The sequence below is a fragment of the Castanea sativa genome, chromosome 6, assembly GCF_040712315.1.
Source record: "Castanea sativa cultivar Marrone di Chiusa Pesio chromosome 6, ASM4071231v1".
NCBI classification, from domain to species: domain Eukaryota; kingdom Viridiplantae; phylum Streptophyta; class Magnoliopsida; order Fagales; family Fagaceae; genus Castanea; species Castanea sativa.
The window spans coordinates 53,499,573-53,513,392 of NC_134018.1; the positions used below are offsets into that span (position 1 = coordinate 53,499,573).

The 13,820-nt window shown below is 34.9% G+C and overlaps 1 pseudogene; it reads right to left on the minus strand.

Annotated features, from left to right (window-relative positions):
- Positions 1-10,327: 10,327 nt before the first annotated feature.
- LOC142640181 (ATP-dependent DNA helicase 2 subunit KU80-like) lies at positions 10,328-13,239 on the minus strand (annotated as a pseudogene).
- Between the last annotated feature and the right edge of the window lie 581 nt (positions 13,240-13,820).

The following is a 13,820-nucleotide window of genomic DNA, read 5'->3' on the forward strand; positions in this document are numbered from 1 at the left end:
TGAAAATGATCATTATACCCTTAAATAAGGTTAGATGTGGGTTGTAAAATGGGATGTCAAAGCATTGTTTTAAAAATTGAATTAGATACCGGCCGGTTCAACTAGGAACCGGACATGGAACCGGTCTGGTAAAAACTGAGAAAACTAGTAGTTGATCTGAAATCCAGACCAATTTTCAGTTCTTTGAACGTTCTAGTTTTTAAAACCATGTGTCTATGTGATGCAATTATGTGGAGAGTAGAAAAAATGTGTAATTATGAAAAATAAATGTTTAAACATAAACAATATTACAAATACAAGGAAAATATTAAAACAAAAATAAACATAAACATAAAAAAATATTAATAAAATACTTAAATAAAATACTTAATGAGAAAACTAGGATCAATCACAATGATTTTAAAAATCATCTAAATTTCAAATAAAATATTCTTTTTTTTTTCATTGTATCTTGTATTGAGAATAGTATACTAGAAAATAATTATATAAATAACTTAATTTAAGTTATAAAAATGAATAAATATAAGAACATTTGATATTAAATATAGATATTATCTGTTTGTATATGAATCATCTAACATTTGCATGATTAGAATTTTAAAATTAATTCGAAATGGTTGGTTTAATGGCAAAGGTTAGGAACTTGAGAGTGGTACACATGGAAAATGTTGAGAGGACCGTGAAAACCTAATTCCTGAGAGGAAACCATTTTTAAACAAAAAAATGACATAAAGATGTAGCAAAAGAGATGGTATTGCAAATTATAATGTTTTTAATTATTGTAAATATGTGTGTTACATTATTGCCTAGATGCACAATTTGTACATTTGTGTTATTCATTCACAAAATGGATTCTTAGATTTAAGAGGAAATTGAGAAATCTGTTTTAATTCAGATCCTCAGGAGAAGTGCAAATGTGGAACTTCTTTCACATCTTTTTCTAGTATTCATGCTGTGATCTAATTATTTTATAATAATATGCACAAGTTCACTTCGTTAAAGAAAATCCTCCCTTCACCGTAAGTGATGAAGAAGAGGTCCCAAACTTTTCTGAGAAGGTAAAATCGATTTTCATGGTAAAATATGTCTTGTCTTAATTATAACTTTTCTGAAAGGGCGGGCTGATAACAAATTGATAATATTACAGTTGCCACAACTAGTACCGAACCCAGCCTATTTTCAAATAATGATATCTTCACTACTTTGGTATTGTTAGTTCACAATGGTGACATTTTTCAAGTCTTTTGAATGGTGATTTTAGACATCTAAGGTTGTAAAACCTATCTAGTTCAAGGCATTTGCTCCTTTCACATTAGATACTAAAAGCAAGTTTTGTACTCTCTACCTAATATCATATAAAATGAAACAAAGGCCCAAAAGACCCTCCCCACCCTAAGAAAAATGGTGTGAAAATTCCGTTTTTTTTTCTCACCAATTGATTTAGCATAAAAATATTCTCATTATTCTCTAGTAAGCTCAAAATTATGCTGCTTATTGATTTAATTGTATCTGATGAACCTGTGAAAGACAAGACTACAGGTTTGCCATTAAGTAAAACTTGAAACCTAGGAAACTTTTAAATATTCCCTCAAAAAAGGGAAGCTTTTGAATTCATTTCTTTTGTACAATTGAATGATGTTGTAGGGATTGAAACTATGTGAAGAGTAGAAAATGTATAGTCATGCAAAATATATGTGCAAACATAAACACTATTACAAACTTTAACATGAACATAAATATAAAAATAAACATTAACAAATATATACATTTAATATTGAATGAGAAAACTAGGCCAAAAATATTCGCATTACTATGATTTTACCAATCATATTAATCTTGAATAAAATATTGTCAATTATGTTAGGAATAGTATTCTAGAAAACAACTATGTGAGAAATAAATAAAATAAAACTAATTCTTGAGAAAACAATATAAAAAATATCTCCAGCTTAATATTTTTAATTATTATAACCTAATTATAATGAAAGCAAAAAAGCAAAAAGATAACCCTTAATTTTTTGTTCAATTACTCTTAAGGAAAATGACCCTAATTTTTAAATTATTTTTCTCAAATTTATTCAAAAAAATAAAAATAAAAACAAAGGAGAATCAGTGATACACATAAACCAAAAAAGCTAAAAATGGAAATGGTACCGAGATTTGGAACTATCATGTGCTATAGGCCCATTCCAAGACTACAAAAAAAAAAAAAAAAAAAAAAACAAGCTATCAATGTTGCAACTCCCGTCAATATGGAGTTTGTAGTAAAAATGACTAAACACGATTTAACAAGTGAATCTTACTTCTTTCTTGTGGTACACTAACATGATAGTTGTAGATCTCATTCGGGTCGGTTTAAAATGGTGTTCACCTCTCATAGAAAGTCAAATCATGGTCCCAGAGATAAGAGCTATTATATCTACTAGTGATTTCGACCTCATGCAAAAGTAAGAAGCAAAAAATATCGCTTTATGAATGTGTAATAAAAAAGATTTCCATGTGCCATTTTATTCGTTAAGAATTTGATTTACTTTTAAATAATGGCCATGTATGTGCACTAGATTTCATTTTTATATACATGTCAAATCTTTCATGTCTAGTGTTGATTACAATTTTTGGTAATTAGTAACTCATTTAGAAGCTAATAAAGCCAATCTTTTGAATTCATTTATCACTCATAAATTTCATTATTATTATAAAACAAAGATAATTGTTCATTAGACTCAAGATGTCATTAGTTTAAGTTAAGTAAGTAAATATCAAATGATGATTCTCATTGAACGAAGGGGAACAGTTTTATTTCTATTTAATCTTTTTTTGTCTTGGTGTATAATAGACATCCATATTTCTAACTTCATAGATGTAGATCATAAAGTATCAAAGCTTTTGAAAAGTACAATTAGTAAAATCTTAGAATTGCACTAGCTATGCTCATTTTCTCTCATGTTCCTCCTCATCTTAAAATTCCTACACTTAATAAATCTGCATTTTATCACCATATTGATCTAAAAAATAGTATTACCAAAAGAGATACTTTTTATCCACATTCATCTTCATGGCCAAACATGCATTGACTTTATTTTCTTTAATTGAATGATGTAAAGGGAAAATGGTAAAGAGTATACAAACCAAGATAACACTTGGTGTGTTATCTAAGAGGAAAACTAGAGTACTTTGTGTAAAAACCTCTCCACAGTCTTCCTAGCCAAAAACAATCCACTAGTGAATTAGTTGTAATACACAAATTCACAAATGCACTCCAAGGCTAAGCTACCCAATGCAATTGAGCCCTCCAAGCTCTAAATACTAATGTACTTCTTGGGACTCTTATCTTCAACTAGCTTTTCGAATCCCATAACACCACCCAATTGCACCACCAACCCTCCATGACTGAAGATGGTTAAGTCCCAATGGTTCCCAAAGGTACAAAGAACACTCACAACACTATGGTGAAGATGGGTGTGAAGGAACTAATCTCCTCTCAAAGATTTGGCAATGATGAAAGGGAATGGTGTATAGAAACTAAAGTGTTTGGCTCTCATAAAGGAATGCTCAACTCTCACTCTCTTAAGGTGGGTGTATGTGATCTCCCAATGGTAGAATACGTGGGAATGAGATGTATATATTGTGGGTATGGGAAATGTACTGCAGATGATTCAAATAACTAAATTTCCTACAATACTAAATTTCCCAAGAACAAAGTAAGGGAAAGAAAGTTGTTAATATTTTGGATATTCAACCCACAAAGAAGGTCTTCCCCTTTACAACACCTAGGTGATGTGGGATTCCATGACTTGCAAACCCTTACATTATCGCACCTCACACACATGCCCATCTACATGGCCTACGTCTCTTGGCCTTTTGATACCAATTGTAATGCTCTAATCCTCATGTCAACAATATTGTTTGTTTTAGGGTCCATGCCCTTCATGGCTTTTTTTTTTTTCCCAAGAACAAAGATGGATATTCAACCCATACACAAGGTCTTCCCCTTTTCCACACCCAGGTGATGTGGGATTCCATAAATTGCAAGCCTTCACTTCATCACACCCATGCCCATCCATGTGGCCTACTTTTCTTAGCCTTTGTCACTCTAGTTAGACAAGATGTCTTCTAAAATCATCTCGCAAGTTGCTCTTTAAATAGATTTTTGAACTCTCACGTGTAGGCCACATGCTCTACTCTCGAGTTGCATTGGTCCATCAAATTGTTTCTTTTCCCATGCTCATGATAATTTGATGGTTTGCAAAAGAAACAAAGGCTAGATATTGGTGCAGCCAAATCCAAAAAAATTACAACATTTCAACATTGTTATAGTGCTGCAAGCCTACAAATCTAACCAGATTGGTTAATGTGTTCTAGAGTATGTAGAAATTTGTTGCAATAGAGTAGGGGCTATCTCATGAGACTATGCTCTGATAGCATGTGTCATGTAACAAAAATCATAACATTTCTATTCTACCTTTGCTTATGAAATGAACAAAAGTGGAAGAGCATATCATAGAATATGTTGAGCGTGTGGTTAATATAATTCATCGCTTGCTTAGAATACCAAAAAAAAAAAAAAATTGCAGCTTCTTTGTGCCTCGGTCAGTACCTCTTTAAATTATTGGGCCATATGGCCCATGAGGGCTAAAGTTGCTATTCAGGGCCATTTTTCAAAATTAAACTGTCCCCTGTGCAAAGGGGAGGAAGAAACAACCCTACACTAAATCAAATTCTGTGATATAGCCATGATGATCTGGTTTGGCAGCAAGTGGGTCCCTAAAATTGAGAATCTATCTGATTTTGTTGTTGTTGTTGTTGTTGTTGATGATAGGATGATAATATATCTATTAGTAACTTGGTACTATTGAATAGTTTGTGCTGTTCTTAAAAGAAGAAAAATGTCTTCCTCTAATAGAGTTTGAGCAAAGGCAAGAATTCATTCTTTTCTCAATTCTAACCCTGAATCATTTGAAAGGCAACAAAACAATTTTCTAGAAGGAAGTGGTAATAGACTAAAAGTACACTGGTTATATATTTAACTTCCAAACCTTTTCAGTTCCCCACCCCCCTCACCCCATGCGGGCAGTTGTGTGCTAGGATAATGGTTTTTTTTTTTCCAAAATTCTCTCTTCTCTTTTGGAGGTGCCTGGCCTCCAACTTGTAATTTCTTACCTGTGCAACAATACTTTTTATTAAAAAAAAAAAGATATCGCAATAACATGCTATGATTGGTGATGATGTGTAAATCGTCAGTCAAGTTGGTTCTTCCAGATGGTGCTGAACCTTCGTCACTACTTCTACAAAATGGGACAAAGACTCTCCTTTCTTTACAAACCACTACAGTTTCCCTTTTCGTATGAGCTCTTCTATCTGCTCCTTCAAGTCCCTGCACTCCTCTGTGTAATGGCCGTGATCCTTGTGGAAACGGTAGTACTTCTGCCTATCACGTACGTTAGGTGACAAATGTAATGGCCTAGGCCATTTGAGGTAGTGCTCATCTTTAATCTGCGCTAGAATTTTGTCAACAGACATAACTAAAGGAGTGAATTTTACCGTCTAAGGAGCTTTCTCATCTTTCCTTTTACCCTCGTCATTAGTTTGACGATCTGAGCGTTCCCTTTTTCGTCCTCTCCGGTCGTCCTCTTTCCCTCCTTTTTCACTAGTTTTCTCTTCATCTTTTATCACGGCTAAAGCGTCTTTGGCGTTCATATACTTCTGTGCCTTTAAGATCATCTCTACCATCGTTTTTGGAGGATTCTTTGCGAGTGAGACCACGAATTCCCTGGATTTCAATCTGACTTTAAAGGTTGTTAGCTGCACCTTGTCATCAACTTCGTCTACCTCCAAAGTCTCGCGAGAAAGATTGGCACATTATTTCATTGGGGGGCTGTTGGAGACCTATTGTCGTCTTGAAAGTGTTGAGATGGTCCAAGGGATCCTTAAGCCCATCAAACCGTTCAAGCTGAGGCAGGCAAAACTTTGACGGTACTGGGCACTCAAGAACTTTGACTGTTAGGGTTACTATGCCTTTGGGATATACTCTGTCTCCACTAAAGCTGACGAGGGGGGACTCAAAAGGGTGCAGTCTTTTTGGATCTAGCCTCAATTGTTGAAAAGCGGAGAGGTAGATGATGTCTGTGGAGCTGCCATTGTCCACGAGGATCCTCCTGGTGTTGAACCCTTCTATCATGAGCATTATGACCAAGGGGTCGTCATGAGGTTGCTTCACTCCTCTGGCATCTTCTTTAGAGAAAAACATATCCCTGTCCGTTCGTCTCTATTTTAAGGGGTATCCTGTGGACGCTGTTCACCTGTCTTTGATATGACTTTTTGAGGGATTTGAACGACCCTCTTGTGGATGACCCACCTGTGATCGTCTTTATCTCCCCAATCACGCTTGGTGGACGCTGGGACTTGCAATCCTCGTCCTTTGGTGAGGCTTCACGATTGCCTTTTTCATTGTCCCTGGTCCTACTGGGCTCATGAAACACATTCGTCCACCTACAAAGCAGCATGGACGAGGGCAGGCAAGTTATTAATAAGAGGATTCAATGCCTCAGACAGTTACTAGCTAGCTGTCAGACCGTTGGAGCCTCATCAAGACCTGCATTAATAAGCCCAAAGGCGTTACAAGAAGAGCATTAAAACCACAATCAAGGCCCCAACGGCTAGAAACTAAAAAGCTATATATACACATTCACTAGAAGCACAGAAGGTACAAAATCCTTACCCAAAAAAAAAAAAAAAAAAACTTTTACGCTTCTCATTTCTCTTAAAAGATTTCTACATACTGACTTTGGCATTGGAGATGTTGTGGCAGGCACCACACTGGTGACCATTAAGCAAGGAGAGCCTTTGTCCCATTTTGCAGAAGTAATGACGAGGGTTCAGCACCATCTGGATGAACCAACTTGATTGACGATTTACACATCATCAATTGGTATATAATAAAAGTCTCATGAGTGGTAGGTTTAAGTGAAAATGGTGTTGCACCAATCATAATTTGTGACTTTTGTAAGTCGTGAAATTTTTGTCTTGAACATTATGTGATATTCAATTATGACCAAAGCCGTTGATCATCCTAGTTTGTTTTAGTGTACAATGTTTTTAAAAATATTTGGGTGTTTGCCTCGGTTGAAAATGCTAGTCAAACTAAAATTGTTTTCGATTTGACTCCCCCCCTTTTCACATGTTTTTCTAGTCATCCACTATTACCCCTGCTCTTCCCCTAATCATTGTTACCATCACATTTTATTTTGCCTGCCAATACCAATTAGGTATACTCTCTCTCTCTCTCTCTCTCTCGATATGCCACAACATTTTCGACCAAGCTCTTGTTGATTCAATTTCCACACCGGATTGTCATGTTGCTTCCCCAAATGCTACTGACTTACCGTGTAATTGTCAATTTACTGTTGGTGGGGCCACCCATTGTCCTTTTTCTCTCTCTCTCTCTTGATTTACTCTCTCAAGTTTGTTTGTTGTTTTTTTTAATATAAAAAGAAAAGTATATATATACTTTTATTTTTCAGTTTTTGTCAATTTTATCCAAGCTTCTTAAATCAAGGAAAAACAAAATCTTTTGGGAAATCTCTTTGTGCCAATCTGGTTGTGGTGTGATTCTTTCTGTTAGTTTATCAAACCATTGAAGTTTTCTTCATAATTCTTTCGCAAAGGTTGAGTGAATGATTGTAGATTACTTATAAATTATTTGTAAGAATGCATTGTAATGATTAAATTTGTGTTGTTATCAGAAATTGTAATATTATATATATATATACACATTTTTTTAATAAAACAATTTACATGGATGTCGAGTTCCATATAATAATCAATATATATATAAAAGCAGAGACCTCATGCAAGAGTGCATGAGGTTCTGCCATGTGGCGCTCTATATGAATTCTTTGCAATCCTCTTTATTATGAAATGATGTTTTCCAACTTCAAAAATTAAAACAATGCAGCTTTTATGTTTAGCACTTATTGCTTCATCAAAAATCAATTCACTTCTTCCTCTCTCCTAACTCTTCACTTCTTTCCATAAAAAAAAAAAACTATTCACTTCTTCTGGACAAAAAAAAAAACTTTCACTTCCCCGTTCAAATTTAAATGCACACTATGGATAAGCACCTGGCAAAGTGAGACCAAGCTTTGCACTATTACACCTTTACAATAATATTATACTTTCCAAGTAATTTCTGTTGAGATCAAACCCATCTTAAATTTTTTAAATTTCATTCATTCTCTTTCTTAACTCTTCAATTCTTTCTACGTCTCTTAAGTCTTAACTCTTCACTTCTTCTAGCAAAAACACAAACAAAAAACTCTTTCACTTCCCCTTTCATTTAAATGCACACTATTGTACCTATTTCTTTTGAAAATTATATATTGATGGATCAATGATTCCTCTTTGAGTTCATGGACAAAAGCTCCTTTCTTAGTGTCTATAAATAAATACATATTGCCAACTCTCTCTCTCTCTCCCTTTGTTTCTTTCTTTCAATTTTTTTTTTCAAAATTTTATTCGGGATACTAAGTTTGCGGTTTGCAATGTTTAAGGGAAGATAGACTTGGGTAGATTGAAGCTTCAACTTTACCATGTTTTGGCCGGGGACTAAAGTCACTAAACACAAGGAGAAAATGCCACCAGCCCCTAATTTATCATACCCTTCGTCAGTATCTAAGACGTACAAAATACTAATACTCAATTTGTTCATTCTTTGTTGTTGTTTGGTAATGGGTTTTTGATAATCGAACTAGATGGTGGTTTGTTTCTTTTCATTTGAACTGTTTACTGGTTGAGATTTTTACTGAGCCACACTGTTTTTGTAATTTATGATTTGGCTTTTGGTGAGTGATTTAAATATATTACATGAGGATGTGATTAAGAAAATTAGTTGAATTGGGTAATATTTAGACCCTAAGGCAAAGACAGGTTGAGTAACTAATCTGGTTTTGTTGGGCAGGTAGAAAGATCAATGAGGAAGAAGCTTAATCAATAAATCAAGCTCCTCCAAGCCACATGTAGTCGGAGCACAAATACATGTATCTCTATGGATTGGGTCACATTCAAAGCGCCAATGGAGGCAAAACTTTTGTGGGATTCAAAGTGCAAAGAGCCCAAGAGTAATCATATATTTTATTTTGAATCCATAGTATTTGATAAAATGCTTGACAGAAAATTTATAATTTTTATTTAGTTGTATGATGTAGCAGCCTATATAATTGACATAAGTGAAACAAATTAAATTAGCTATGGGTAAGAAAGAAGTTATTATTTTTAGGTGAATAATTTTCTTTTACCTATTGAGGGGTTAAGTATTATTTGGTAGCAAATTTTTAAAATAATCACCACAATCTACACATATTCTATGTCCTACTAAATGATAGAAACTCAATTGTTAAAAATAAGAACAAAGAAAGAAACAATAGAACCCCAAAGGTACAAATTAAGAACTAAGTGGGCAGAAAAAAATTATGTGGTGTCTCCATTATTTGAAGGTTAGCCTAGAATCTATATAAACTCAAAATGGTATTAAAAAATTGTTAAATATATTATACTGGTACACCTCTGTTAAAAAATTTTTTTATTTATTTATTTATTTTTTATAGAAGATAGAATTTCTATTCTAACCCAATCTAAGTGTATATGTGTGTGAATGTCTCTCCTAGAGACTTGAATCCTGACCCTTGCCTCCCACACCCCATAAGTACTTATACTTGTGGAGTGAGCATCGCATCAAGGGTGTGCGGTGGTTAAAAAATTGTTAAATATGTTGAATCATGTCTACCTCAACCATCATTGAAACTACTTGCTTTATTTATTTATTGGTCAAGTATCATGTACGACTGTCCGCAAGAGCCTTGACAATATCAAAGTGCGTTCGTTGCTTTGCCTAGACATGAATCACTATGCAAACTTAGCACTGCTATAGTTAAAATATTATTGAAGATGCTTCTTAGGGTCAATGCCTTAGTTAGACATTTCGTATGACAAGGGACAGGTTCAAGGAGTTTGATATGCATAATGTATGCTTGCAATTAATTGGTTTATGATCAACTGAAGATGCTTCATAGGATCAACGCCTTAGTTAGACATTTCGTATGACAAGGGATAGGTTCAAGGAGTTTGATATGCATAATGTATGCTTGCAATTAATTGGTTTACGATCAACTGATAGTAGATAACAAAATATGCCTACATGCTCTGAAATTTCTACTATAATTGTAGGTGATTTTAGCAATGAAAATATCCACTATTTATGTTATAATATATGTACAAAAATTTCAAAAACCATTTTACATAAAAGCTTACAGCATTATCCGCGCAACGTGCGGGCAACCTTCTAGTATTACCAGTAAGTATCTCTCCCTCTCTCACACACTCTCATTTTCCAACAACTCTAAACTGTTTTTGTTTCCCTCAAACCCAAAAAGAGTAGCCATATCTCTCTTCTCCATTCAATTTTTAGTTCAAACCATTTGAAGCTGTTCTATTATTCAAATGTTGATTTAGCTCTAATGATGACTATTGTTTTGGGATTGCTCTGCTAGGGTTGCAAACGCTTTTGTTATATGCTTTATAATTTCCATGGCTTGGTGGGAAGGTGTAGATGAAACTCTTCTTATTGCTCCTGGTAATTACCTCCCTCCTTCACCACCAGGTCCACCACTGGATTCCATTTCATTTACTTGTTCTATTAAACAATAAAAAAACAGGCAGCACCAGATTACAAAAGAGGGAAAGTAACCATTGGGCAAAAACAAAAGCGATGGGATGAAATTGGAATCATTCCCTCAATGATAAGAACCAAAGCCTAGAAAGGTTGTAACTTGAAAGCCACAAACAAATGACTTGCATAGTTCTAAGAAACTTGCCAAAGCAAGTTATGGACATGGCACTAGACAAGTAATGGTTGTTTTGGGGATGGGAGGAGACTTCCGTTATGTCATCAACAAGCCAGATGAGTCTTGAGGACCCAAAAAAGACTGAGAAAAAGGAAATAATTGTAAACATCCATCTTCATTATATGTTTCCATAAAAACATTCCATGGTTGAAGCAGATTCCAAAATTGAAGGTTTGAGGGACATTTCCAATTTAATCCCCATTTTCTTAACAAAACTTGTGTCTATACACAAATGTGATTAGTATCAACATGGGAGAAAACTACCAGAACGGAGATCCATTTGAGTCCTCACTCAGTTTTTGGCTCTGATTTAACCAGAAAACTTCTAGCTTCATCATCTATAACTTCACTGCTCAGGAAAAAATAAATACAAAACAGACTAGCGGCCACATGAAACGAGAATAATACTGAAGGACAAGTATAGAAATGGAAGTATGCAATCAAAAATTGTAATAGAACAGGAAAAAAGGTAGTACAAAACCTGTCAATGGCTTCTGTCTTGGAGATCAAGGTGAGTTCTTTGGATGCAAGAAATTCACGGAAACAATTAAGGTTTTTCTTCTGGCTTTGGTTCCTGAAAGGAAAAACTTATGGAAATTAGTAAGTAGTTGATATAAGCGTAACCATAGTTCATAGTCATCAAAACACATGCAAAATATGACCAAGAGATCACCAAGTTGCCCAGGCTATTAAGCATACACAATTAAGGTATACACAAATCTATTGAGAGAATTCTCTCCTTAAAGAACACATGGAGACAAATTTTTGTGAAAAGAAAAAAGTTAAAAAACTGAAAAAGATCACTGCCCTTTTGTTAACCTCATGCGAACTTCCGCAAATATATTTTTGTAGCCCACCTGCCAAATTTTGTTCACTAGGGTAGCAAGCATAAGACAACTCAAAATAATGGAGCTGTAACTGTAGCTTTAATTTTAATATGGCTGTGTAGGAACACTGAAAGATAGCCTTTTAACCATTATTTAAGTAAAACAAAATTGTTGTTTGGCCAAAAAAATCTAAAAGTTTTTTATATATAAAGGTTCATCAAACAATAGTTGAAATCAATTGGGGTTCAGAAGAAATGTAGTTGGAAGGGAGGTACCTGCACAAGGATGCAACCCTTGCGAAGGGCAACTAGACATTCAAGTGCTTTAGGATAATTGTCCCCTTCAAAGGAGTCCTCCACCAAGTCAAATATTCTCTTCTTCATATCCTTAATTGCCTTACCAATCCATTCTGGACCATCTCTACCTAACATCATGTTTTCAAAATCTTGTACAGGTGTCAAATTTCCAATATTCTCAACCTTAACTACAGATGTATCTTTAATCGAATCAAGAGATTAAGCAGCAATGTTGCCATAACCCTCTCCCTCTTTCGATCCTGATGGTTTTTCTTGCAAAAATCGCTGAGTTGATTTCTTCAGCTGCAAGCCAAATAAAATTAGATTTAGTGACTATTAAATTTCACAGCATAACATATTTTCTTTGTTTGAAAGCGCTTCAGCAAAAATGACTTTTTGATTCTCTTTAAGTTCAAAATTCCTGCGAAATGCATCAATAACAGACTTGTTTTGAGAAAGTACTTCTGGATCAGGTTTGGTACAGCCACATCTGGTTGCTTTGATTTCAATTCAAGATAACGAGAAAACTGCTGACAATATATAACACCTGTATTAGTTACAAGTAAAAACCAGCAAAGCATATTGAATGGGGTATATAAGGAATTGTAAATACTTAAAGGTCATAGGCCATGCTCATTTGCACTCTATGTCAAACTAATATATAAAGACAGAAGATTTGCATGAATGAGTTATGAGTACCTCCAGAACAGGATTTGGTGTATAGTTAGGCTGTAGAGCATCCTCTTTCCCAGATGGTGCCAGGTCAAGCATCTTGACCAAATTATCTGCAGCCTCTTGCTGTTGTTCATTAAGCTGCCATGATGCCAGGAAATTGTTGAAGGAGGGAAATTGAATTTCTTGAACTTCCTCAGCGAAGGGAAGCACATTAAAGTAAAAGGAATCAGGCTGCCCAGCAATTACAACCAAGGATGCAAAATTAACCAAGAAAGAAAACCATCAATAAATGAGAAGCTGAGATGTACAAATTAACAAATTTAACAAGATCCAGTAAGAATGTGTATTAAAACCTACAGTACTATCTTTGTCAGAAACATTGGGTGTCAGAGCCCCGACAACAACACTCCCCTGCCCATTTCTCCAAACACAACACACAATTGCCACCTTATTTTTCTCTTTCATCGCTCTTGCTAGGGTAGAAACTGCAAGAATTGCCCTTGCATTTCCTGGGTCAGCAATGACAACATTGACATCTTTCATGTAATAATGTCTTGATATATTCACGGCGGTCAAGACAAGAAAAGGCAAATCAAAAGTTATTACTCCAATTGATATTAACCAAAAGGATTATACGTATGCAAGTCAAAGTAGTTAAAGTTGTACAGCATATGTTTTTTGCATCAGTAAATCCTAGAAATTGTACACTCTTTTTCTGGTTTGAACTTGACAGCATCCCATTCAAAAGGTGCTATAGGAACTACTTGAAGTCCATAACGATATCCTTTAATCCTTCCTTTTGGTGGTACGACTTTACTAGTATCTTCAACACCTAGGTGATGTGGGATTCCATGAATTGCACCTGACACCCATGCCCCAATCCTTATGTCAAAAATATTGTCTGTTTTAGGGCCCATGCCCCTCATGGCTTTTTTTTTTTTTTTCAAGCACAAAGATGGATATTCAACCCATACACAAGGTCTTCCCCTTTTCAACACTTAGATGATGTGGGATTTCATAAATTACAAGCTCTCACCTCATCGCACCGATGCCCATCCACATGGCCTACTTTTCTTGGCCTTTGTCACTCTAGTTAGACAGTATGTCTTGCACATCTCACGAGT